Source organism: Oncorhynchus clarkii, chromosome 17 (assembly GCF_045791955.1).
Source record: "Oncorhynchus clarkii lewisi isolate Uvic-CL-2024 chromosome 17, UVic_Ocla_1.0, whole genome shotgun sequence".
Taxonomy (NCBI): domain Eukaryota; kingdom Metazoa; phylum Chordata; class Actinopteri; order Salmoniformes; family Salmonidae; genus Oncorhynchus; species Oncorhynchus clarkii.
The window spans coordinates 49,415,123-49,437,976 of record NC_092163.1 but is presented as its reverse complement, the minus strand read 5'-3'; the positions used below and the strand labels follow the sequence as shown (position 1 = coordinate 49,437,976).

Genomic DNA, 22,854 nt, shown 5'->3' with positions numbered 1-22,854 from the left:
CTTCTCGGCAAACTGTATTATTTTTTGTTACATTGGTATGTCTAGCAGTTCGCAACCCCTACCTAACACTGGTGGATTCTCGATTACATGTAATTAATGGCAAGGTGGGGTACTTGTTCAATAGATGTTCCCTTTTTTCCTGGACAAAACCAATATCGAGAGCAAAGCACTTTGGGTAATCAGCACCACTGGCTCAGCTGCAATGGGGGACGAACCCAAAACCTTTTCATGTAAATCTTGCCATAGCTGCCTCTAGAGGAGGCAAGACAAAGTGGGTCAAGTGGCTTTGGGTAACATACTACTTGCAACATTTCGAGGCAGTGTGGGGGCAAAGCTGAAATTGTGGGCCCAAACCCGCTGTTGCTGAGTTCATTCTCCCGAACCCTACTTCTGACACAGCATATACTACTGACACCTTTTTTCTGTTTCTACCTAGTTGCAAGATAATGTTCAACTGTCAGCTGAAGCATCAAAAAGGTTATAGAATAAATGAGTTGGATGCAGCCCATGTTTGGTCTTGTCACTATCTTCTCTTTCACATGTATAGCAGTCTCACATGAGACTATCAAAAATTGCCAAGGCTGACTATATTTCAAGTCATCCCAAGCGGGGTATTGGGTTAAGTTTTCAACCAGCAATAATCACGCCTCAGATGGACTTCATAGGCTATGATAACGCCTCTGCGAAAGAATGATATATTACAGCTACTCAAACTGTTTACAGTGTTTTGCACAGCTTCTCCTTTAACGGTAATATTGTGTTTTAACATTGCAATGTCTAGCAGTTCGCCCCTACCTACCACTTTGATGGATTCTTGATGACATGTCATTCATGGCAAGGTGGGGTACTTATTCAATAGATGTTACCTTTTTCCAGTAGTAAAAAAAACAATATCGAGAGCAAAGCATTTTGGGTAATCTGCACCACTGGCTCAGCTGCAATGGGTCGCAAACCCAAAACCTTTTCAACTCAACCTTGCCACCGCTGCCTCTAGTGGAAGTGTATAACGTGGCTAAGGGTACCTTACTTCTTGCAAGAATTAGAGGCAGTGTGGGGGCAAAACTGGAATTGTGGACCAATACCACCTGTTGCTGAACCTATTCTCCCCAAGACTATTTCTGACTATATTTCATGTTGTTCCAATGTAAAGTTTTGGGTTAAGTTGTCACCCAACAATAACCACTCCTCGGATGGACCTCATAGGCTATGATAATGCCACTGCGATAGAATATCAGAAATCTGCTATTCAAACTGCTTGCAGTATCTCACACAGCTTCTCGGCAAACTGTATTATTTTTTGTTACATTGGTATGTCTAGCAGTTCGCCCCCTACCTACCACTTTGGTGGATTCTTGATGACATGTCATTCATGGCAAGGTGGGGTACTTATTCAATAGATGTTACCTTTTTCCAGTAGTAAAAAAAACAATATCGAGAGCAAAGCATTTTGGGTAATCTGCACCACTGGCTCAGCTGCAATGGGTCGCAAACCCAAAACCTTTTCAACTCAACCTTGCAACCGCTGCCTCTAGTGGAAGTGTATAACGTGGCTAAGGGTACCTTACTTCTTGCAAGAATTAGAGGCAGTGTGGGGGCAAAACTGGAATTGTGGACCAATACCACCTGTTGCTGAACCTATTCTCCCCAAGACTACTTCTGACTATATTTCATGTTGTTCCAATGTAAAGTTTTGGGTTAAGTTGTCACCCAACAATAACCACTCCTCGGATGGACCTCATAGGCTATGATAATGCCACTGCGATAGAATATCAGAAATCTGCTATTCAAACTGCTTGCAGTATCTCGCACAGCTTCTCGGCAAACTGTATTATTTTTTGTTACATTGGTATGTCTAGCAGTTCGCCCCCTTACCTACCACTTTGGTGGATTCTTGATGACATGTCATTCATGGCAAGGTGGGGTACTTATTCAATAGATGTTCCCTTTTTCCAGTAGTAAAAAAAACAATATCGAGAGCAAAGCATTTTGGGTAATCTGCACCACTGGCTCAGCTGCAATGGGTCGCAAACCCAAAACCTTTTCATCTCAACCTTGCCACCGCTGCCTCTAGTGGAAGTGTATAACGTGGCTAAGGGTACCTTACTTCTTGCAAGAATTAGAGGCAATGTGTGGGGGCAAAACTGGAATTGTGGACCAATACCACCTGTTGCTGAACCTATTCTCCCCAAGACTACTTCTGACTATATTTCATGTTGTTCCAATGTAAAGTTTTGGGTTAAGTTGTCACCCAACAATAACCACTCCTCGGATGGACCTCATAGGCTATGATAATGCCACTGCGATAGAATATCAGAAATCTGCTATTCAAACTGCTTGCAGTATCTCGCACAGCTTCTCGGCAAACTGTATTATTTTTTGTTACATTGGTATGTCTAGCAGTTCGCCCCCTACCTACCACTTTGGTGGATTCTTGATGACATGTCATTCATGGCAAGGTGGGGTACTTATTCAATAGATGTTCCCTTTTTCCAGTAGTAAAAAAAACAATATCGAGAGCAAAGCATTTTGGGTAATCTGCACCACTGGCTCAGCTGCAATGGGTCGCAAACCCAAAACCTTTTCAACTCAACCTTGCCACCGCTGCCTCTAGTGGAAGTGTATAACGTGGCTAAGGGTACCTTACTTCTTGCAAGAATTAGAGGCAGTGTGGGGGCAAAACTGGAATTGTGGACCAATACCACCTGTTGCTGAACCTATTCTCCCCAAGACTACTTCTGACTATATTTCATGTTGTTCCAATGTAAAGTTTTGGGTTAAGTTTTCACCCAACAATAACCACTCCTCGGATGGACCTCATAGGCTATGATAATGCCACTGCGATAGAATATCAGAAATCTGCTATTCAAACTGCTTGCAGTATCTCGCACAGCTTCTCGGCAAACTGTATTATTTTTTGTGACATTGGTATGTCTAGCAGTTCGCCCCCTACCTACCACTTTGGTGGATTCTTGATGACATGTCATTCATGGCAAGGTGGGGTACTTATTCAATAGATGTTACCTTTTTCCAGTAGTAAAAAAAACAATATCGAGAGCAAAGCATTTTGGGTAATCTGCACCACTGGCTCAGCTGCAATGGGTCGCAAACCCAAAACCTTTTCAACTCAACCTTGCCACCGCTGCCTCTAGTGGAAGTGTATAACGTGGCTAAGGGTACCTTACTTCTTGCAAGAATTAGAGGCAGTGTGGGGGCAAAACTGGAATTGTGGACCAATACCACCTGTTGCTGAACCTATTCTCCCCAAGACTACTTCTGACTATATTTCATGTTGTTCCAATGTAAAGTTTTGGGTTAAGTTGTCACCCAACAATAACCACTCCTCGGATGGACCTCATAGGCTATGATAATGCCACTGCGATAGAATATCAGAAATCTGCTATTCAAACTGCTTGCAGTATCTCGCACAGCTTCTCGGCAAACTGTATTATTTTTTGTTACATTGGTATGTCTAGCAGTTCGCCCCCTACCTACCACTTTGGTGGATTCTTGATGACATGTCATTCATGGCAAGGTGGGGTACTTATTCAATAGATGTTACCTTTTTCCAGTAGTAAAAAAAACAATATCGAGAGCAAAGCATTTTGGGTAATCTGCACCACTGGCTCAGCTGCAATGGGTCGCAAACCCAAAACCTTTTCAACTCAACCTTGCCACCGCTGCCTCTAGTGGAAGTGTATAACGTGGCTAAGGGTACCTTACTTCTTGCAAGAATTAGAGGCAGTGTGGGGGCAAAACTGGAATTGTGGACCAATACCACCTGTTGCTGAACCTATTCTCCCCAAGACTACTTCTGACTATATTTCATGTCGTTCCAATGTAAAGTTTTGGGTTAAGTTGTCACCCAACAATAACCACTCCTCGGATGGACCTCATAGGCTATGATAATGCCACTGCGATAGAATATCAGAAATCTGCTATTCAAACTGCTTGCAGTATCTCGCACAGCTTCTCGGCAAACTGTATTATTTTTTGTTACATTGGTATGTCTAGCAGTTCGCCCCCTACCTACCACTTTGGTGGATTCTTGATGACATGTCATTCATGGCAAGGTGGGGTACTTATTCAATAGATGTTACCTTTTTCCAGTAGTAAAAAAAACAATATCGAGAGCAAAGCATTTTGGGTAATCTGCACCACTGGCTCAGCTGCAATGGGTCGCAAACCCAAAACCTTTTCAACTCAACCTTGCCACCGCTGCCTCTAGTGGAAGTGTATAACGTGGCTAAGGGTACCTTACTTCTTGCAAGAATTAGAGGCAGTGTGGGGGCAAAACTGGAATTGTGGACCAATACCACCTGTTGCTGAACCTATTCTCCCCAAGACTACTTCTGACTATATTTCATGTCGTTCCAATGTAAAGTTTTGGGTTAAGTTGTCACCCAACAATAACCACTCCTCGGATGGACCTCATAGGCTATGATAATGCCACTGCGATAGAATATCAGAAATCTGCTATTCAAACTGCTTGCAGTATCTCGCACAGCTTCTCGGCAAACTGTATTATTTTTTGTTACATTGGTATGTCTAGCAGTTCGCCCCCTACCTACCACTTTGGTGGATTCTTGATGACATGTCATTCATGGCAAGGTGGGGTACTTATTCAATAGATGTTACCTTTTTCCAGTAGTAAAAAAAACAATATCGAGAGCAAAGCATTTTGGGTAATCTGCACCACTGGCTCAGCTGCAATGGGTCGCAAACCCAAAACCTTTTCAACTCAACCTTGCCACCGCTGCCTCTAGTGGAAGTGTATAACGTGGCTAAGGGTACCTTACTTCTTGCAAGAATTAGAGGCAGTGTGGGGGCAAAACTGGAATTGTGGACCAATACCACCTGTTGCTGAACCTATTCTCCCCAAGACTACTTCTGACTATATTTCATGTCGTTCCAATGTAAAGTTTTGGGTTAAGTTGTCACCCAACAATAACCACTCCTCGGATGGACCTCATAGGCTATGATAATGCCACTGCGATAGAATATCAGAAATCTGCTATTCAAACTGCTTGCAGTATCTCGCACAGCTTCTCGGCAAACTGTATTATTTTTTGTTACATTGGTATGTCTAGCAGTTCGCCCCCTACCTAACACTGGTGGATTCTCGATTACATGTAATTAATGGCAAGGTGGGGTACTTGTTCAATAGATGTTCCCTTTTTTCCTGGACAAAACCAATATCGAGAGCAAAGCACTTTGGGTAATCAGCACCACTGGCTCAGCTGCAATGGGGGACGAACCCAAAACCTTTTCATGTAAATCTTGCCATAGCTGCCTCTAGAGGAGGCAAGACAAAGTGGGTCAAGTGGCTTTGGGTAACATACTACTTGCAACATTTCGAGGCAGTGTGGGGGCAAAGCTGAAATTGTGGGCCCAAACCCGCTGTTGCTGAGTTCATTCTCCCGAACCCTACTTCTGACACAGCATATACTACTGACACCTTTTTTCTGTTTCTACCTAGTTGCAAGATAATGTTCAACTGTCAGCTGAAGCATCAAAAAGGTTATAGAATAAATGAGTTGGATGCAGCCCATGTTTGGTCTTGTCACTATCTTCTCTTTCACATGTATAGCAGTCTCACATGAGACTATCAAAAATTGCCAAGGCTGACTATATTTCAAGTCATCCCAAGCGGGGTATTGGGTTAAGTTTTCAACCAGCAATAATCACGCCTCAGATGGACTTCATAGGCTATGATATCGCCTCCGCGAAAGAATGATATATTACAGCTACTCAAACTGTTTACAGTGTTTTGCACAGCTTCTCCTTTAACGGTAATATTGTGTTTTAACATTGCAATGTCTAGCAGTTCGCCCCTACCTACCACTTTGATGGATTCTTGATGACATGTCATTCATGGCAAGGTGGGGTACTTATTCAATAGATGTTACCTTTTTCCAGTAGTAAAAAAAACAATATCGAGAGCAAAGCATTTTGGGTAATCTGCACCACTGGCTCAGCTGCAATGGGTCGCAAACCCAAAACCTTTTCAACTCAACCTTGCCACCGCTGCCTCTAGTGGAAGTGTATAACGTGGCTAAGGGTACCTTACTTCTTGCAAGAATTTAGAGGCAGTGTGGGGGCAAAACTGGAATTGTGGACCAATACCACCTGTTGCTGAACCTATTCTCCCCAAGACTACTTCTGACTATATTTCATGTTGTTCCAATGTAAAGTTTTGGGTTAAGTTGTCACCCAACAATAACCACTCCTCGGATGGACCTCATAGGCTATGATAATGCCACTGCGATAGAATATCAGAAATCTGCTATTCAAACTGCTTGCAGTATCTCGCACAGCTTCTCGGCAAACTGTATTATTTTTTGTTACATTGGTATGTCTAGCAGTTCGCCCCCTACCTACCACTTTGGTGGATTCTTGATGACATGTCATTCATGGCAAGGTGGGGTACTTATTCAATAGATGTTACCTTTTTCCAGTAGTAAAAAAAACAATATCGAGAGCAAAGCATTTTGGGTAATCTGCACCACTGGCTCAGCTGCAATGGGTCGCAAACCCAAAACCTTTTCAACTCAACCTTGCCACCGCTGCCTCTAGTGGAAGTGTATAACGTGGCTAAGGGTACCTTACTTCTTGCAAGAATTAGAGGCAGTGTGGGGGCAAAACTGGAATTGTGGACCAATACCACCTGTTGCTGAACCTATTCTCCCCAAGACTACTTCTGACTATATTTCATGTTGTTCCAATGTAAAGTTTTGGGTTAAGTTGTCACCCAACAATAACCACTCCTCGGATGGACCTCATAGGCTATGATAATGCCACTGCGATAGAATATCAGAAATCTGCTATTCAAACTGCTTGCAGTATCTCGCACAGCTTCTCGGCAAACTGTATTATTTTTTGTTACATTGGTATGTCTAGCAGTTCGCCCCCTACCTACCACTTTGGTGGATTCTTGATGACATGTCATTCATGGCAAGGTGGGGTACTTATTCAATAGATGTTACCTTTTTCCAGTAGTAAAAAAAACAATATCGAGAGCAAAGCATTTTGGGTAATCTGCACCACTGGCTCAGCTGCAATGGGTCGCAAACCCAAAACCTTTTCAACTCAACCTTGCCACCGCTGCCTCTAGTGGAAGTGTATAACGTGGCTAAGGGTACCTTACTTCTTGCAAGAATTAGAGGCAGTGTGGGGGCAAAACTGGAATTGTGGACCAATACCACCTGTTGCTGAACCTATTCTCCCCAAGACTACTTCTGACTATATTTCATGTCGTTCCAATGTAAAGTTTTGGGTTAAGTTGTCACCCAACAATAACCACTCCTCGGATGGACCTCATAGGCTATGATAATGCCACTGCGATAGAATATCAGAAATCTGCTATTCAAACTGCTTGCAGTATCTCGCACAGCTTCTCGGCAAACTGTATTATTTTTTGTTACATTGGTATGTCTAGCAGTTCGCCCCCTACCTAACACTGGTGGATTCTCGATTACATGTAATTAATGGCAAGGTGGGGTACTTGTTCAATAGATGTTCCCTTTTTTCCTGGACAAAACCAATATCGAGAGCAAAGCACTTTGGGTAATCAGCACCACTGGCTCAGCTGCAATGGGGGACGAACCCAAACCTTTTCATGTAAATCTTGCCATAGCTGCCTCTAGAGGAGGCAAGACAAAGTGGGTCAAGTGGCTTTGGGTAACATACTACTTGCAACAATTCGAGGCAGTGTGGGGCAAAGCTGAAATTGTGGGCCCAAACCCGCTGTTGCTGAGTTCATTCTCCCGAACCCTACTTCTGACACAGCATATACTACTGACACCTTTTTTCTGTTTCTACCTAGTTGCAAGATAATGTTCAACTGTCAGCTGAAGCATCAAAAAGGTTATAGAATAAATGAGTTGGATGCAGCCCATGTTTGGTCTTGTCACTATCTTCTCTTTCACATGTATAGCAGTCTCACATGAGACTATCAAAAATTGCCAAGGCTGACTATATTTCAAGTCATCCCAAGCGGGGTATTGGGTTAAGTTTTCAACCAGCAATAATCACACCTCAGATGGACTTCATAGGCTATGATACCGCCTCTGCGAAAGAATGATATATTACAGCTACTCAAACTGTTTACAGTGTTTTGCACAGCTTCTCCTTTAACGGTAATATTGTGTTTTAACATTGCAATGTCTAGCAGTTCGCCCCTACCTACCACTTTGATGGATTCTTGATGACATGTCATTCATGGCAAGGTGGGGTACTTATTCAATAGATGTTACCTTTTTCCAGTAGTAAAAAAAACAATATCGAGAGCAAAGCATTTTGGGTAATCTGCACCACTGGCTCAGCTGCAATGGGTCGCAAACCCAAAACCTTTTCAACTCAACCTTGCCACCGCTGCCTCTAGTGGAAGTGTATAACGTGGCTAAGGGTACCTTACTTCTTGCAAGAATTAGAGGCAGTGTGGGGGCAAAACTGGAATTGTGGACCAATACCACCTGTTGCTGAACCTATTCTCCCCAAGACTACTTCTGACTATATTTCATGTTGTTCCAATGTAAAGTTTTGGGTTAAGTTGTCACCCAACAATAACCACTCCTCGGATGGACCTCATAGGCTATGATAATGCCACTGCGATAGAATATCAGAAATCTGCTATTCAAACTGCTTGCAGTATCTCGCACAGCTTCTCGGCAAACTGTATTATTTTTTGTTACATTGGTATGTCTAGCAGTTCGCCCCCTACCTACCACTTTGGTGGATTCTTGATGACATGTCATTCATGGCAAGGTGGGGTACTTATTCAATAGATGTTACCTTTTTCCAGTAGTAAAAAAAACAATATCGAGAGCAAAGCATTTTGGGTAATCTGCACCACTGGCTCAGCTGCAATGGGTCGCAAACCCAAAACCTTTTCAACTCAACCTTGCCACCGCTGCCTCTAGTGGAAGTGTATAACGTGGCTAAGGGTACCTTACTTCTTGCAAGAATTAGAGGCAGTGTGGGGGCAAAACTGGAATTGTGGACCAATACCACCTGTTGCTGAACCTATTCTCCCCAAGACTACTTCTGACTATATTTCATGTCGTTCCAATGTAAAGTTTTGGGTTAAGTTGTCACCCAACAATAACCACTCCTCGGATGGACCTCATAGGCTATGATAATGCCACTGCGATAGAATATCAGAAATCTGCTATTCAAACTGCTTGCAGTATCTCGCACAGCTTCTCGGCAAACTGTATTATTTTTTGTTACATTGGTATGTCTAGCAGTTCGCCCCCTACCTAACACTGGTGGATTCTCGATTACATGTAATTAATGGCAAGGTGGGGTACTTGTTCAATAGATGTTCCCTTTTTTCCTGGACAAAACCAATATCGAGAGCAAAGCACTTTGGGTAATCAGCACCACTGGCTCAGCTGCAATGGGGGACGAACCCAAAACCTTTTCATGTAAATCTTGCCATAGCTGCCTCTAGAGGAGGCAAGAGTGGGTCAAGTGGCTTTGGGTAACATACTACTTGCAACATTTCGAGGCAGTGTGGGGGCAAAGCTGAAATTGTGGGCCCAAACCCGCTGTTGCTGAGTTCATTCTCCCGAACCCTACTTCTGACACAGCATATACTACTGACACCTTTTTTCTGTTTCTACCTAGTTGCAAGATAATGTTCAACTGTCAGCTGAAGCATCAAAAAGGTTATAGAATAAATGAGTTGGATGCAGCCCATGTTTGGTCTTGTCACTATCTTCTCTTTCACATGTATAGCAGTCTCACATGAGACTATCAAAAATTGCCAAGGCTGACTATATTTTAAGTCATCCCAAGCGGGGTATTGTGTTAAGTGTTCAACCAGCAATAATCACGCCTCAGATGGACTTCATAGGCTATGATATCACCTCTGCGAAAGAATGATATATTACAGCTACTCAAACTGTTTACAGTGTTTTGCACAGCTTCTCCTTTAACGGTAATATTGTGTTTTAACATTGCAATGTCTAGCAGTTCGCCCCTACCTACCACTTTGATGGATTCTTGATGACATGTCATTCATGGCAAGGTGGGGTACTTATTCAATAGATGTTACCTTTTTCCAGTAGTAAAAAAAACAATATCGAGAGCAAAGCATTTTGGGTAATCTGCACCACTGGCTCAGCTGCAATGGGTCGCAAACCCAAAACCTTTTCAACTCAACCTTGCCATTGCTGCCTCTAGTGGAAGTGTATAACGTGGCTAAGGGTACCTTACTTCTTGCAAGAATTAGAGGCAGTGTGGGGGCAAAACTGGAATTGTGGACCAATACCACCTGTTGCTGAACCTATTCTCCCCAAGACTATTTCTGACTATATTTCATGTTGTTCCAATGTAAAGTTTTGGGTTAAGTTGTCACCCAACAATAACCACTCCTCGGATGGACCTCATAGGCTATGATAATGCCACTGCGATAGAATATCAGAAATCTGCTATTCAAACTGCTTGCAGTATCTCGCACAGCTTCTCGGCAAACTGTATTATTTTTTGTTACATTGGTATGTCTAGCAGTTCGCCCCCTACCTACCACTTTGGTGGATTCTTGATGACATGTCATTCATGGCAAGGTGGGGTACTTATTCAATAGATGTTACCTTTTTCCAGTAGTAAAAAAAACAATATCGAGAGCAAAGCATTTTGGGTAATCTGCACCACTGGCTCAGCTGCAATGGGTCGCAAACCCAAAACCTTTTCAACTCAACCTTGCCACTGCTGCCTCTAGTGGAAGTGTATAACGTGGCTAAGGGTACCTTACTTCTTGCAAGAATTAGAGGCAGTGTGGGGGCAAAACTGGAATTGTGGACCAATACCACCTGTTGCTGAACCTATTCTCCCCAAGACTACTTCTGACTATATTTCATGTCGTTCCAATGTAAAGTTTTGGGTTAAGTTGTCACCCAACAATAACCACTCCTCGGATGGACCTCATAGGCTATGATAATGCCACTGCGATAGAATATCAGAAATCTGCTATTCAAACTGCTTGCAGTATCTCGCACAGCTTCTCGGCAAACTGTATTATTTTTTGTTACATTGGTATGTCTAGCAGTTCGCCCCCTACCTAACACTGGTGGATTCTCGATTACATGTAATTAATGGCAAGGTGGGGTACTTGTTCAATAGATGTTCCCTTTTTTCCTGGACAAAACCAATATCGAGAGCAAAGCACTTTGGGTAATCAGCACCGCTGGCTCAGCTGCAATGGGGGACGAACCCAAAACCTTTTCATGTAAATCTTGCCATAGCTGCCTCTAGAGGAGGCAAGACAAAGTGGGTCAAGTGGCTTTGGGTAACATACTACTTGCAACAATTCGAGGCAGTGTGGGGGCAAAGCTGAATTTGTGGGCCCAAACCCGCTGTTGCTGAGTTCATTCTCCCGAACCCTACTTCTGACACAGCATATACTACTGACACCTTTTTTCTGTTTCTACCTAGTTGCAAGATAATGTTCAACTGTCAGCTGAAGCATCAAAAAGGTTATAGAATAAATGAGTTGGATGCAGCCCATGTTTGGTCTTGTCACTATCTTCTCTTTCACATGTATAGCAGTCTCACATGAGACTATCAAAAATTGCCAAGGCTGACTATATTTCAAGTCATCCCAAGCGGGGTATTGGGTTAAGTTTTCAACCAGCAATAATCACGCCTCAGATGGACTTCATAGGCTATGATATCGCCTCTGCGAAAGAATGTTATATTACAGCTACTCAAACTGTTTACAGTGTTTTGCACAGCTTCTCCTTTAACGGTAATATTGTGTTTTAACATTGCAATGTCTAGCAGTTCGCCCCTACCTACCACTTTGATGGATTCTTGATGACATGTCATTCATGGCAAGGTGGGGTACTTATTCAATAGATGTTACCTTTTTCCAGTAGTAAAAAAAACAATATCGAGAGCAAAGCATTTTGGGTAATCTGCACCACTGGCTCAGCTGCAATGGGTCGCAAACCCAAAACCTTTTCAACTCAACCTTGCAACCGCTGCCTCTAGTGGAAGTGTATAACGTGGCTAAGGGTACCTTACTTCTTGCAAGAATTAGAGGCAGTGTGGGGGCAAAACTGGAATTGTGGACCAATACCACCTGTTGCTGAACCTATTCTCCCCAAGACTACTTCTGACTATATTTCATGTTGTTCCAATGTAAAGTTTTGGGTTAAGTTGTCACCCAACAATAACCACTCCTCGGATGGACCTCATAGGCTATGATAATGCCACTGCGATAGAATATCAGAAATCTGCTATTCAAACTGCTTGCAGTATCTCGCACAGCTTCTCGGCAAACTGTATTATTTTTTGTTACATTGGTATGTCTAGCAGTTCGCCCCCTACCTACCACTTTGGTGGATTCTTGATGACATGTCATTCATGGCAAGGTGGGGTACTTATTCAATAGATGTTCCCTTTTTCCAGTAGTAAAAAAAACAATATCGAGAGCAAAGCATTTTGGGTAATCTGCACCACTGGCTCAGCTGCAATGGGTCGCAAACCCAAAACCTTTTCATCTCAACCTTGCCACCGCTGCCTCTAGTGGAAGTGTATAACGTGGCTAAGGGTACCTTACTTCTTGCAAGAATTAGAGGCAATGTGTGGGGGCAAAACTGGAATTGTGGACCAATACCACCTGTTGCTGAACCTATTCTCCCCAAGACTACTTCTGACTATATTTCATGTTGTTCCAATGTAAAGTTTTGGGTTAAGTTGTCACCCAACAATAACCACTCCTCGGATGGACCTCATAGGCTATGATAATGCCACTGCGATAGAATATCAGAAATCTGCTATTCAAACTGCTTGCAGTATCTCGCACAGCTTCTCGGCAAACTGTATTATTTTTTGTTACATTGGTATGTCTAGCAGTTCGCCCCCTACCTAACACTGGTGGATTCTCGATTACATGTAATTAATGGCAAGGTGGGGTACTTGTTCAATAGATGTTCCCTTTTTTCCTGGACAAAACCAATATCGAGAGCAAAGCACTTTGGGTAATCAGCACCACTGGCTCAGCTGCAATGGGGGACGAACCCAAAACCTTTTCATGTAAATCTTGCCATAGCTGCCTCTAGAGGAGGCAAGACAAAGTGGGTCAAGTGGCTTTGGGTAACATACTACTTGCAACAATTCGAGGCAGTGTGGGGGCAAAGCTGAAATTGTGGGCCCAAACCCGCTGTTGCTGAGTTCATTCTCCCGAACCCTACTTCTGACACAGCATATACTACTGACACCTTTTTTCTGTTTCTACCTAGTTGCAAGATAATGTTCAAATGTCAGCTGAAGCATCAAAAAGGTTATAGAATAAATGAGTTGGATGCAGCCCATGTTTGGTCTTGTCACTATCTTCTCTTTCACATGTATAGCAGTCTCACATGAGACTATCAAAAATTGCCAAGGCTGACTATATTTCAAGTCATCCCAAGCGGGGTATTGGGTTAAGTTTTCAACCAGCAATAATCACGCCTCAGATGGACTTCATAGGCTATGATATCGCCTCTGCGAAAGAATGATATATTACAGCTACTCAAACTGTTTACAGTGTTTTGCACAGCTTCTCCTTTAACGGTAATATTGTGTTTTAACATTGCAATGTCTAGCAGTTCGCCCCTACCTACCACTTTGATGGATTCTTGATGACATGTCATTCATGGCAAGGTGGGGTACTTATTCAATAGATGTTACCTTTTTCCAGTAGTAAAAAAAACAATATCGAGAGCAAAGCATTTTGGGTAATCTGCACCACTGGCTCAGCTGCAATGGGTCGCAAACCCAAAACCTTTTCAACTCAACCTTGCCACCGCTGCCTCTAGTGGAAGTGTATAACGTGGCTAAGGGTACCTTACTTCTTGCAAGAATTAGAGGCAGTGTGGGGGCAAAACTGGAATTGTGGACCAATACCACCTGTTGCTGAACCTATTCTCCCCAAGACTACTTCTGACTATATTTCATGTTGTTCCAATGTAAAGTTTTGGGTTAAGTTGTCACCCAACAATAACCACTCCTCGGATGGACCTCATAGGCTATGATAATGCCACTGCGATAGAATATCAGAAATCTGCTATTCAAACTGCTTGCAGTATCTCGCACAGCTTCTCGGCAAACTGTATTATTTTTTGTTACATTGGTATGTCTAGCAGTTCGCCCCCTACCTACCACTTTGGTGGATTCTTGATGACATGTCATTCATGGCAAGGTGGGGTACTTATTCAATAGATGTTACCTTTTTCCAGTAGTAAAAAAAACAATATCGAGAGCAAAGCATTTTGGGTAATCTGCACCACTGGCTCAGCTGCAATGGGTCGCAAACCCAAAACCTTTTCAACTCAACCTTGCCACCGCTGCCTCTAGTGGAAGTGTATAACGTGGCTAAGGGTACCTTACTTCTTGCAAGAATTAGAGGCAGTGTGGGGGCAAAACTGGAATTGTGGACCAATACCACCTGTTGCTGAACCTATTCTCCCCAAGACTACTTCTGACTATATTTCATGTCGTTCCAATGTAAAGTTTTGGGTTAAGTTGTCACCCAACAATAACCACTCCTCGGATGGACCTCATAGGCTATGATAATGCCACTGCGATAGAATATCAGAAATCTGCTATTCAAACTGCTTGCAGTATCTCGCACAGCTTCTCGGCAAACTGTATTATTTTTTGTTACATTGGTATGTCTAGCAGTTCGCCCCCTACCTAACACTGGTGGATTCTCGATTACATGTAATTAATGGCAAGGTGGGGTACTTGTTCAATAGATGTTCCCTTTTTTCCTGGACAAAACCAATATCGAGAGCAAAGCACTTTGGGTAATCAGCACCACTGGCTCAGCTGCAATGGGGGACGAACCCAAAACCTTTTCATGTAAATCTTGCCATAGCTGCCTCTAGAGGAGGCAAGACAAAGTGGGTCAAGTGGCTTTGGGTAACATACTACTTGCAACAATTCGAGGCAGTGTGGGGGCAAAGCTGAAATTGTGGGCCCAAACCCGCTGTTGCTGAGTTCATTCTCCCGAACCCTACTTCTGACACAGCATATACTACTGACACCTTTTTTCTGTTTCTACCTAGTTGCAAGATAATGTTCAAATGTCAGCTGAAGCATCAAAAAGGTTATAGAATAAATGAGTTGGATGCAGCCCATGTTTGGTCTTGTCACTATCTTCTCTTTCACATGTATAGCAGTCTCACATGAGACTATCAAAAATTGCCAAGGCTGACTATATTTCAAGTCATCCCAAGCGGGGTATTGGGTTAAGTTTTCAACCAGCAATAATCACGCCTCAGATGGACTTCATAGGCTATGATATCGCCTCTGCGAAAGAATGATATATTACAGCTACTCAAACTGTTTACAGTGTTTTGCACAGCTTCTCCTTTAACGGTAATATTGTGTTTTAACATTGCAATGTCTAGCAGTTCGCCCCTACCTACCACTTTGATGGATTCTTGATGACATGTCATTCATGGCAAGGTGGGGTACTTATTCAATAGATGTTACCTTTTTCCAGTAGTAAAAAAAACAATATCGAGAGCAAAGCATTTTGGGTAATCTGCACCACTGGCTCAGCTGCAATGGGTCGCAAACCCAAAACCTTTTCAACTCAACCTTGCCACCGCTGCCTCTAGTGGAAGTGTATAACGTGGCTAAGGGTACCTTACTTCTTGCAAGAATTAGAGGCAGTGTGGGGGCAAAACTGGAATTGTGGACCAATACCACCTGTTGCTGAACCTATTCTCCCCAAGACTACTTCTGACTATATTTCATGTTGTTCCAATGTAAAGTTTTGGGTTAAGTTGTCACCCAACAATAACCACTCCTCGGATGGACCTCATAGGCTATGATAATGCCACTGCGATAGAATATCAGAAATCTGCTATTCAAACTGCTTGCAGTATCTCGCACAGCTTCTCGGCAAACTGTATTATTTTTTGTTACATTGGTATGTCTAGCAGTTCGCCCCCTACCTACCACTTTGGTGGATTCTTGATGACATGTCATTCATGGCAAGGTGGGGTACTTATTCAATAGATGTTACCTTTTTCCAGTAGTAAAAAAAACAATATCGAGAGCAAAGCATTTTGGGTAATCTGCACCACTGGCTCAGCTGCAATGGGTCGCAAACCCAAAACCTTTTCAACTCAACCTTGCCACCGCTGCCTCTAGTGGAAGTGTATAACGTGGCTAAGGGTACCTTACTTCTTGCAAGAATTAGAGGCAGTGTGGGGGCAAAACTGGAATTGTGGACCAATACCACCTGTTGCTGAACCTATTCTCCCCAAGACTACTTCTGACTATATTTCATGTCGTTCCAATGTAAAGTTTTGGGTTAAGTTGTCACCCAACAATAACCACTCCTCGGATGGACCTCATAGGCTATGATAATGCCACTGCGATAGAATATCAGAAATCTGCTATTCAAACTGCTTGCAGTATCTCGCACAGCTTCTCGGCAAACTGTATTATTTTTTGTTACATTGGTATGTCTAGCAGTTCGCCCCCTACCTAACACTGGTGGATTCTCGATTACATGTAATTAATGGCAAGGTGGGGTACTTGTTCAATAGATGTTCCCTTTTTTCCTGGACAAAACCAATATCGAGAGCAAAGCACTTTGGGTAATCAGCACCACTGGCTCAGCTGCAATGGGGGACGAACCCAAAACCTTTTCATGTAAATCTTGCCATAGCTGCCTCTAGAGGAGGCAAGACAAAGTGGGTCAAGTGGCTTTGGGTAACATACTACTTGCAACATTTCGAGGCAGTGTGGGGCAAAGCTGAAATTGTGGGCCCAAACCCGCTGTTGCTGAGTTCATTCTCCCGAACCCTACTTCTGACACAGCATATACTACTGACACCTTTTTTCTGTTTCTACCTAGTTGCAAGATAATGTTCAACTGTCAGCTGAAGCATCAAAAAGGTTATAGAATAAATGAGTTGGATGCAGGTTCTCTTGTCACTATGTATAGCAGTCTCACATGAGACTATCAAAAATTGCCAAGGCTGACTATATTTCAAGTCATCCCAAGCGGGGTATTGGGTTAAGTTTTCAACCAGCAATAATCACGCCTCAGATGGACTTCATAGGCTATGATATCGCCTCTGCGAAAGAATGATATATTACAGCTACTCAAACTGTTTACAGTGTTTTGCACAGCTTCTCCTTTAACGGTAATATTGTGTTTTAACATTGCAATGTCTAGCAGTTCGCCCCTACCTACCACTTTGATGGATTCTTGATGACATGTCATTCATGGCAAGGTGGGGTACTTATTCAATAGATGTTACCTTTTTCCAGTAGTAAAAAAAACAATATCGAGAGCAAAGCATTTTGGGTAATCTGCACCACTGGCTCAGCTGCAATGGGTCGCAAACCCAAAACCTTTTCAACTCAACCTTGCCACCGCTGCCTCTAGTGGAAGTGTATAACGTGGCTAAGGGTACCTTACTTCTTGCAAGAATTTAGAGGCAGTGTGGGGGCAAAACTGGAATTGTGGACCAATACCACCTGTTGCTGAACCTATTCTCCCCAAGACTACTTCTGACTATATTTCATGTTGTTCCAATGTAAAGTTTTGGGTTAAGTTGTCACCCAACAATAACCACTCCTCGGATGGACCTCATAGGCTATGATAATGCCACTGCGATAGAATATCAGAAATCTGCTATTCAAACTGCTTGCAGTATCTCGCACAGCTTCTCGGCAAACTGTATTATTTTTTGTTACATTGGTATGTCTAGCAGTTCGCCCCCTACCTACCACTTTGGTGGATTCTTGATGACATGTCATTCATGGCAAGGTGGGGTACTTATTCAATAGATGTTACCTTTTTCCAGTAGTAAAAAAAACAATATCGAGAGCAAAGCATTTTGGGTAATCTGCACCACTGGCTCAGCTGCAATGGGTCGCAAACCCAAAACCTTTTCAACTCAACCTTGCCACCGCTGCCTCTAGTGGAAGTGTATAACGTGGCTAAGGGTACCTTACTTCTTGCAAGAATTAGAGGCAGTGTGGGGGCAAAACTGGAATTGTGGACCAATACCACCTGTTGCTGAACCTATTCTCCCCAAGACTACTTCTGACTATATTTCATGTCGTTCCAATGTAAAGTTTTGGGTTAAGTTGTCACCCAACAATAACCACTCCTCGGATGGACCTCATAGGCTATGATAATGCCACTGCGATAGAATATCAGAAATCTGCTATTCAAACTGCTTGCAGTATCTCGCACAGCTTCTCGGCAAACTGTATTATTTTTTGTTACATTGGTATGTCTAGCAGTTCGCCCCCTACCTAACACTGGTGGATTCTCGATTACATGTAATTAATGGCAAGGTGGGGTACTTGTTCAATAGATGTTCCCTTTTTTCCTGGACAAAACCAATATCGAGAGCAAAGCACTTTGGGTAATCAGCACCACTGGCTCAGCTGCAATGGGGGACGAACCCAAACCTTTTCATGTAAATCTTGCCATAGCTGCCTCTAGAGGAGGCAAGACAAAGTGGGTCAAGTGGCTTTGGGTAACATACTACTTGCAACAATTCGAGGCAGTGTGGGGCAAAGCTGAAATTGTGGGCCCAAACCCGCTGTTGCTGAGTTCATTCTCCCGAACCCTACTTCTGACACAGCATATACTACTGACACCTTTTTTCTGTTTCTACCTAGTTGCAAGATAATGTTCAACTGTCAGCTGAAGCATCAAAAAGGTTATAGAATAAATGAGTTGGATGCAGCCCATGTTTGGTCTTGTCACTATCTTCTCTTTCACATGTATAGCAGTCTCACATGAGACTATCAAAAATTGCCAAGGCTGACTATATTTCAAGTCATCCCAAGCGGGGTATTGGGTTAAGTTTTCAACCAGCAATAATCACGCCTCAGATGGACTTCATAGGCTATGATACCGCCTCTGCGAAAGAATGATATATTACAGCTACTCAAACTGTTTACAGTGTTTTGCACAGCTTCTCCTTTAACGGTAATATTGTGTTTTAACATTGCAATGTCTAGCAGTTCGCCCCTACCTACCACTTTGATGGATTCTTGATGACATGTCATTCATGGCAAGGTGGGGTACTTATTCAATAGATGTTACCTTTTTCCAGTAGTAAAAAAAACAATATCGAGAGCAAAGCATTTTGGGTAATCTGCACCACTGGCTCAGCTGCAATGGGTCGCAAACCCAAAACCTTTTCAACTCAACCTTGCCACCGCTGCCTCTAGTGGAAGTGTATAACGTGGCTAAGGGTACCTTACTTCTTGCAAGAATTAGAGGCAGTGTGGGGGCAAAACTGGAATTGTGGACCAATACCACCTGTTGCTGAACCTATTCTCCCCAAGACTACTTCTGACTATATTTCATGTTGTTCCAATGTAAAGTTTTGGGTTAAGTTGTCACCCAACAATAACCACTCCTCGGATGGACCTCATAGGCTATGATAATGCCACTGCGATAGAATATCAGAAATCTGCTATTCAAACTGCTTGCAGTATCTCGCACAGCTTCTCGGCAAACTGTATTATTTTTTGTTACATTGGTATGTCTAGCAGTTCGCCCCCTACCTACCACTTTGGTGGATTCTTGATGACATGTCATTCATGGCAAGGTGGGGTACTTATTCAATAGATGTTACCTTTTTCCAGTAGTAAAAAAAACAATATCGAGAGCAAAGCATTTTGGGTAATCTGCACCACTGGCTCAGCTGCAATGGGTCGCAAACCCAAAACCTTTTCAACTCAACCTTGCCACCGCTGCCTCTAGTGGAAGTGTATAACGTGGCTAAGGGTACCTTACTTCTTGCAAGAATTAGAGGCAGTGTGGGGGCAAAACTGGAATTGTGGACCAATACCACCTGTTGCTGAACCTATTCTCCCCAAGACTACTTCTGACTATATTTCATGTTGTTCCAATGTAAAGTTTTGGGTTAAGTTGTCACCCAACAATAACCACTCCTCGGATGGACCTCATAGGCTATGATAATGCCACTGCGATAGAATATCAGAAATCTGCTATTCAAACTGCTTGCAGTATCTCGCACAGCTTCTCGGCAAACTGTATTATTTTTTGTTACATTGGTATGTCTAGCAGTTCGCCCCCTACCTAACACTGGTGGATTCTCGATTACATGTAATTAATGGCAAGGTGGGGTACTTGTTCAATAGATGTTCCCTTTTTTCCTGGACAAAACCAATATCGAGAGCAAAGCACTTTGGGTAATCAGCACCACTGGCTCAGCTGCAATGGCGGACGAACCCAAAACCTTTTCATGTAAATCTTGCCATAGCTGCCTCTAGAGGAGGCAAGACAAAGTGGGTCAAGTGGCTTTGGGTAACATACTACTTGCAACAATTCGAGGCAGTGTGGGGGCAAAGCTGAAATTGTGGGCCCAAACCCGCTGTTGCTGAGTTCATTTTCCCGAACCCTACTTCTGACACAGCATATACTACTGACACCTTTTTTCTGTTTCTACCTAGTTGCAAGATAATGTTCAACTGTCAGCTGAAGCATCAAAAAGGTTATAGAATAAATGAGTTGGATGCAGCCCATGTTTGGTCTTGTCACTATCTTCTCTTTCACATGTATAGCAGTCTCACATGAGACTATCAAAAATTGCCAAGGCTGACTATATTTTAAGTCATCCCAAGCGGGGTATTGGGTTAAGTTTTCAACCAGCAATAATCACGCCTCAGATGGACTTCATAGGCTATGATATCACCTCTGCGAAAGAATGATATATTACAGCTACTCAAACTGTTTACAGTGTTTTGCACAGCTTCTCCTTTAACGGTAATATTGTGTTTTAACATTGCAATGTCTAGCAGTTCGCCCCTACCTACCACTTTGATGGATTCTTGATGACATGTCATTCATGGCAAGGTGGGGTACTTATTCAATAGATGTTACCTTTTTCCAGTAGTAAAAAAAACAATATCGAGAGCAAAGCATTTTGGGTAATCTGCACCACTGGCTCAGCTGCAATGGGTCGCAAACCCAAAACCTTTTCAACTCAACCTTGCCATTGCTGCCTCTAGTGGAAGTGTATAACGTGGCTAAGGGTACCTTACTTCTTGCAAGAATTAGAGGCAGTGTGGGGGCAAAACTGGAATTGTGGACCAATACCACCTGTTGCTGAACCTATTCTCCCCAAGACTATTTCTGACTATATTTCATGTTGTTCCAATGTAAAGTTTTGGGTTAAGTTGTCACCCAACAATAACCACTCCTCGGATGGACCTCATAGGCTATGATAATGCCACTGCGATAGAATATCAGAAATCTGCTATTCAAACTGCTTGCAGTATCTCGCACAGCTTCTCGGCAAACTGTATTATTTTTTGTTACATTGGTATGTCTAGCAGTTCGCCCCCTACCTACCACTTTGGTGGATTCTTGATGACATGTCATTCATGGCAAGGTGGGGTACTTATTCAATAGATGTTACCTTTTTCCAGTAGTAAAAAAAACAATATCGAGAGCAAAGCATTTTGGGTAATCTGCACCACTGGCTCAGCTGCAATGGGTCGCAAACCCAAAACCTTTTCAACTCAACCTTGCCACCGCTGCCTCTAGTGGAAGTGTATAACGTGGCTAAGGGTACCTTACTTCTTGCAAGAATTAGAGGCAGTGTGGGGGCAAAACTGGAATTGTGGACCAATACCACCTGTTGCTGAACCTATTCTCCCCAAGACTACTTCTGACTATATTTCATGTCGTTCCAATGTAAAGTTTTGGGTTAAGTTGTCACCCAACAATAACCACTCCTCGGATGGACCTCATAGGCTATGATAATGCCACTGCGATAGAATATCAGAAATCTGCTATTCAAACTGCTTGCAGTATCTCGCACAGCTTCTCGGCAAACTGTATTATTTTTTGTTACATTGGTATGTCTAGCAGTTCGCCCCCTACCTAACACTGGTGGATTCTCGATTACATGTAATTAATGGCAAGGTGGGGTACTTGTTCAATAGATCTTCCCTTTTTTCCTGGACAAAACCAATATCGAGAGCAAAGCACTTTGGGTAATCAGCACCACTGGCTCAGCTTGCAATGGGGGACGAACCCAAAACCTTTTCATGTAAATCTTGCCATAGCTGCCTCTAGAGGAGGCAAGACAAAGTGGGTCAAGTGGCTTTGGGTAACATACTACTTGCAACAATTCGAGGCAGTGTGGGGGCAAAGCTGAAATTGTGGGCCCAAACCCGCTGTTGCTGAGTTCATTCTCCCGAACCCTACTTCTGACACAGCATATACTACTGACACCTTTTTTCTGTTTCTACCTAGTTGCAAGATAATGTTCAAATGTCAGCTGAAGCATCAAAAAGGTTATAGAATAAATGAGTTGGATGCAGCCCATGTTTGGTCTTGTCACTATCTTCTCTTTCACATGTATAGCAGTCTCACATGAGACTATCAAAAATTGCCAAGGCTGACTATATTTCAAGTCATCCCAAGCGGGGTATTGGGTTAAGTTTTCAACCAGCAATAGTCACGCCTCAGATGGACTTCATAGGCTATGATATCGCCTCTGCGAAAGAATGATATATTACAGCTACTCAAACTGTTTACAGTGTTTTGCACAGCTTCTCCTTTAACGGTAATATTGTGTTTTAACATTGCAATGTCTAGCAGTTCGCCCCTACCTACCACTTTGATGGATTCTTGATGACATGTCATTCATGGCAAGGTGGGGTACTTATTCAATAGATGTTACCTTTTTCCAGTAGTAAAAAAAACAATATCGAGAGCAAAGCATTTTGGGTAATCTGCACCACTGGCTCAGCTGCAATGGGTCGCAAACCCAAAACCTTTTCAACTCAACCTTGCCACCGCTGCCTCTAGTGGAAGTGTATAACGTGGCTAAGGGT

At 43.0% G+C, this 22,854-nt stretch overlaps 14 non-coding genes and 24 pseudogenes across 14 annotated transcripts; all 38 read right to left on the bottom strand.

The window, feature by feature from the left end:
- Positions 1–550: 550 nt before the first annotated feature.
- Positions 551–692, bottom strand: LOC139371505 (U4 spliceosomal RNA). The gene has a single exon (XR_011627251.1). It is a non-coding gene; the product is annotated as a U4 spliceosomal RNA (small nuclear RNA).
- Positions 693–1,093: 401 nt separating this feature from the next.
- Positions 1,094–1,230, bottom strand: LOC139371578 (U4 spliceosomal RNA). The gene has a single exon (XR_011627297.1). It is a non-coding gene; the product is annotated as a U4 spliceosomal RNA (small nuclear RNA).
- A 416-nt stretch (positions 1,231–1,646) lies between these two features.
- Positions 1,647–1,768, bottom strand: LOC139371572 (U4 spliceosomal RNA; annotated as a pseudogene).
- A 419-nt stretch (positions 1,769–2,187) lies between these two features.
- LOC139371571 (U4 spliceosomal RNA) lies at positions 2,188–2,309 on the bottom strand (annotated as a pseudogene).
- Positions 2,310–2,725: 416 nt separating this feature from the next.
- LOC139371550 (U4 spliceosomal RNA) lies at positions 2,726–2,847 on the bottom strand (annotated as a pseudogene).
- Positions 2,848–3,263: 416 nt separating this feature from the next.
- LOC139371570 (U4 spliceosomal RNA) lies at positions 3,264–3,385 on the bottom strand (annotated as a pseudogene).
- Positions 3,386–3,801: 416 nt separating this feature from the next.
- Positions 3,802–3,923, bottom strand: LOC139371598 (U4 spliceosomal RNA; annotated as a pseudogene).
- Positions 3,924–4,339: 416 nt separating this feature from the next.
- Positions 4,340–4,461, bottom strand: LOC139371597 (U4 spliceosomal RNA; annotated as a pseudogene).
- Positions 4,462–4,877: 416 nt separating this feature from the next.
- Positions 4,878–4,999, bottom strand: LOC139371595 (U4 spliceosomal RNA; annotated as a pseudogene).
- A 591-nt stretch (positions 5,000–5,590) lies between these two features.
- On the bottom strand, positions 5,591–5,732 carry LOC139371530 (U4 spliceosomal RNA). Its single transcript, XR_011627274.1, has one exon. It is a non-coding gene; the product is annotated as a U4 spliceosomal RNA (small nuclear RNA).
- A 417-nt stretch (positions 5,733–6,149) lies between these two features.
- Positions 6,150–6,271, bottom strand: LOC139371568 (U4 spliceosomal RNA; annotated as a pseudogene).
- Positions 6,272–6,687: 416 nt separating this feature from the next.
- On the bottom strand, positions 6,688–6,809 carry LOC139371567 (U4 spliceosomal RNA; annotated as a pseudogene).
- Positions 6,810–7,225: 416 nt separating this feature from the next.
- Positions 7,226–7,347, bottom strand: LOC139371594 (U4 spliceosomal RNA; annotated as a pseudogene).
- Positions 7,348–7,936: 589 nt separating this feature from the next.
- Positions 7,937–8,078, bottom strand: LOC139371538 (U4 spliceosomal RNA). Its single transcript, XR_011627281.1, has one exon. It is a non-coding gene; the product is annotated as a U4 spliceosomal RNA (small nuclear RNA).
- Positions 8,079–8,494: 416 nt separating this feature from the next.
- LOC139371566 (U4 spliceosomal RNA) lies at positions 8,495–8,616 on the bottom strand (annotated as a pseudogene).
- A 416-nt stretch (positions 8,617–9,032) lies between these two features.
- On the bottom strand, positions 9,033–9,154 carry LOC139371593 (U4 spliceosomal RNA; annotated as a pseudogene).
- Positions 9,155–9,741: 587 nt separating this feature from the next.
- On the bottom strand, positions 9,742–9,883 carry LOC139371545 (U4 spliceosomal RNA). Its single transcript, XR_011627288.1, has one exon. It is a non-coding gene; the product is annotated as a U4 spliceosomal RNA (small nuclear RNA).
- Positions 9,884–10,284: 401 nt separating this feature from the next.
- LOC139371577 (U4 spliceosomal RNA) lies at positions 10,285–10,421 on the bottom strand. The gene has a single exon (XR_011627296.1). It is a non-coding gene; the product is annotated as a U4 spliceosomal RNA (small nuclear RNA).
- A 416-nt stretch (positions 10,422–10,837) lies between these two features.
- On the bottom strand, positions 10,838–10,959 carry LOC139371591 (U4 spliceosomal RNA; annotated as a pseudogene).
- Positions 10,960–11,550: 591 nt separating this feature from the next.
- Positions 11,551–11,692, bottom strand: LOC139371616 (U4 spliceosomal RNA). The gene has a single exon (XR_011627302.1). It is a non-coding gene; the product is annotated as a U4 spliceosomal RNA (small nuclear RNA).
- Positions 11,693–12,108: 416 nt separating this feature from the next.
- LOC139371565 (U4 spliceosomal RNA) lies at positions 12,109–12,230 on the bottom strand (annotated as a pseudogene).
- A 418-nt stretch (positions 12,231–12,648) lies between these two features.
- LOC139371563 (U4 spliceosomal RNA) lies at positions 12,649–12,770 on the bottom strand (annotated as a pseudogene).
- A 591-nt stretch (positions 12,771–13,361) lies between these two features.
- Positions 13,362–13,503, bottom strand: LOC139371604 (U4 spliceosomal RNA). The gene has a single exon (XR_011627301.1). It is a non-coding gene; the product is annotated as a U4 spliceosomal RNA (small nuclear RNA).
- Positions 13,504–13,919: 416 nt separating this feature from the next.
- Positions 13,920–14,041, bottom strand: LOC139371562 (U4 spliceosomal RNA; annotated as a pseudogene).
- Positions 14,042–14,457: 416 nt separating this feature from the next.
- Positions 14,458–14,579, bottom strand: LOC139371590 (U4 spliceosomal RNA; annotated as a pseudogene).
- A 591-nt stretch (positions 14,580–15,170) lies between these two features.
- On the bottom strand, positions 15,171–15,312 carry LOC139371592 (U4 spliceosomal RNA). The gene has a single exon (XR_011627300.1). It is a non-coding gene; the product is annotated as a U4 spliceosomal RNA (small nuclear RNA).
- A 416-nt stretch (positions 15,313–15,728) lies between these two features.
- Positions 15,729–15,850, bottom strand: LOC139371561 (U4 spliceosomal RNA; annotated as a pseudogene).
- Positions 15,851–16,266: 416 nt separating this feature from the next.
- Positions 16,267–16,388, bottom strand: LOC139371589 (U4 spliceosomal RNA; annotated as a pseudogene).
- A 569-nt stretch (positions 16,389–16,957) lies between these two features.
- LOC139371581 (U4 spliceosomal RNA) lies at positions 16,958–17,099 on the bottom strand. Its single transcript, XR_011627299.1, has one exon. It is a non-coding gene; the product is annotated as a U4 spliceosomal RNA (small nuclear RNA).
- A 417-nt stretch (positions 17,100–17,516) lies between these two features.
- On the bottom strand, positions 17,517–17,638 carry LOC139371560 (U4 spliceosomal RNA; annotated as a pseudogene).
- Positions 17,639–18,054: 416 nt separating this feature from the next.
- On the bottom strand, positions 18,055–18,176 carry LOC139371588 (U4 spliceosomal RNA; annotated as a pseudogene).
- A 589-nt stretch (positions 18,177–18,765) lies between these two features.
- Positions 18,766–18,907, bottom strand: LOC139371507 (U4 spliceosomal RNA). The gene has a single exon (XR_011627253.1). It is a non-coding gene; the product is annotated as a U4 spliceosomal RNA (small nuclear RNA).
- Positions 18,908–19,323: 416 nt separating this feature from the next.
- Positions 19,324–19,445, bottom strand: LOC139371559 (U4 spliceosomal RNA; annotated as a pseudogene).
- A 416-nt stretch (positions 19,446–19,861) lies between these two features.
- LOC139371558 (U4 spliceosomal RNA) lies at positions 19,862–19,983 on the bottom strand (annotated as a pseudogene).
- Positions 19,984–20,574: 591 nt separating this feature from the next.
- On the bottom strand, positions 20,575–20,716 carry LOC139371510 (U4 spliceosomal RNA). Its single transcript, XR_011627256.1, has one exon. It is a non-coding gene; the product is annotated as a U4 spliceosomal RNA (small nuclear RNA).
- Positions 20,717–21,117: 401 nt separating this feature from the next.
- On the bottom strand, positions 21,118–21,254 carry LOC139371576 (U4 spliceosomal RNA). Its single transcript, XR_011627295.1, has one exon. It is a non-coding gene; the product is annotated as a U4 spliceosomal RNA (small nuclear RNA).
- Positions 21,255–21,670: 416 nt separating this feature from the next.
- Positions 21,671–21,792, bottom strand: LOC139371587 (U4 spliceosomal RNA; annotated as a pseudogene).
- Positions 21,793–22,384: 592 nt separating this feature from the next.
- On the bottom strand, positions 22,385–22,526 carry LOC139371543 (U4 spliceosomal RNA). The gene has a single exon (XR_011627286.1). It is a non-coding gene; the product is annotated as a U4 spliceosomal RNA (small nuclear RNA).
- Between the last annotated feature and the right edge of the window lie 328 nt (positions 22,527–22,854).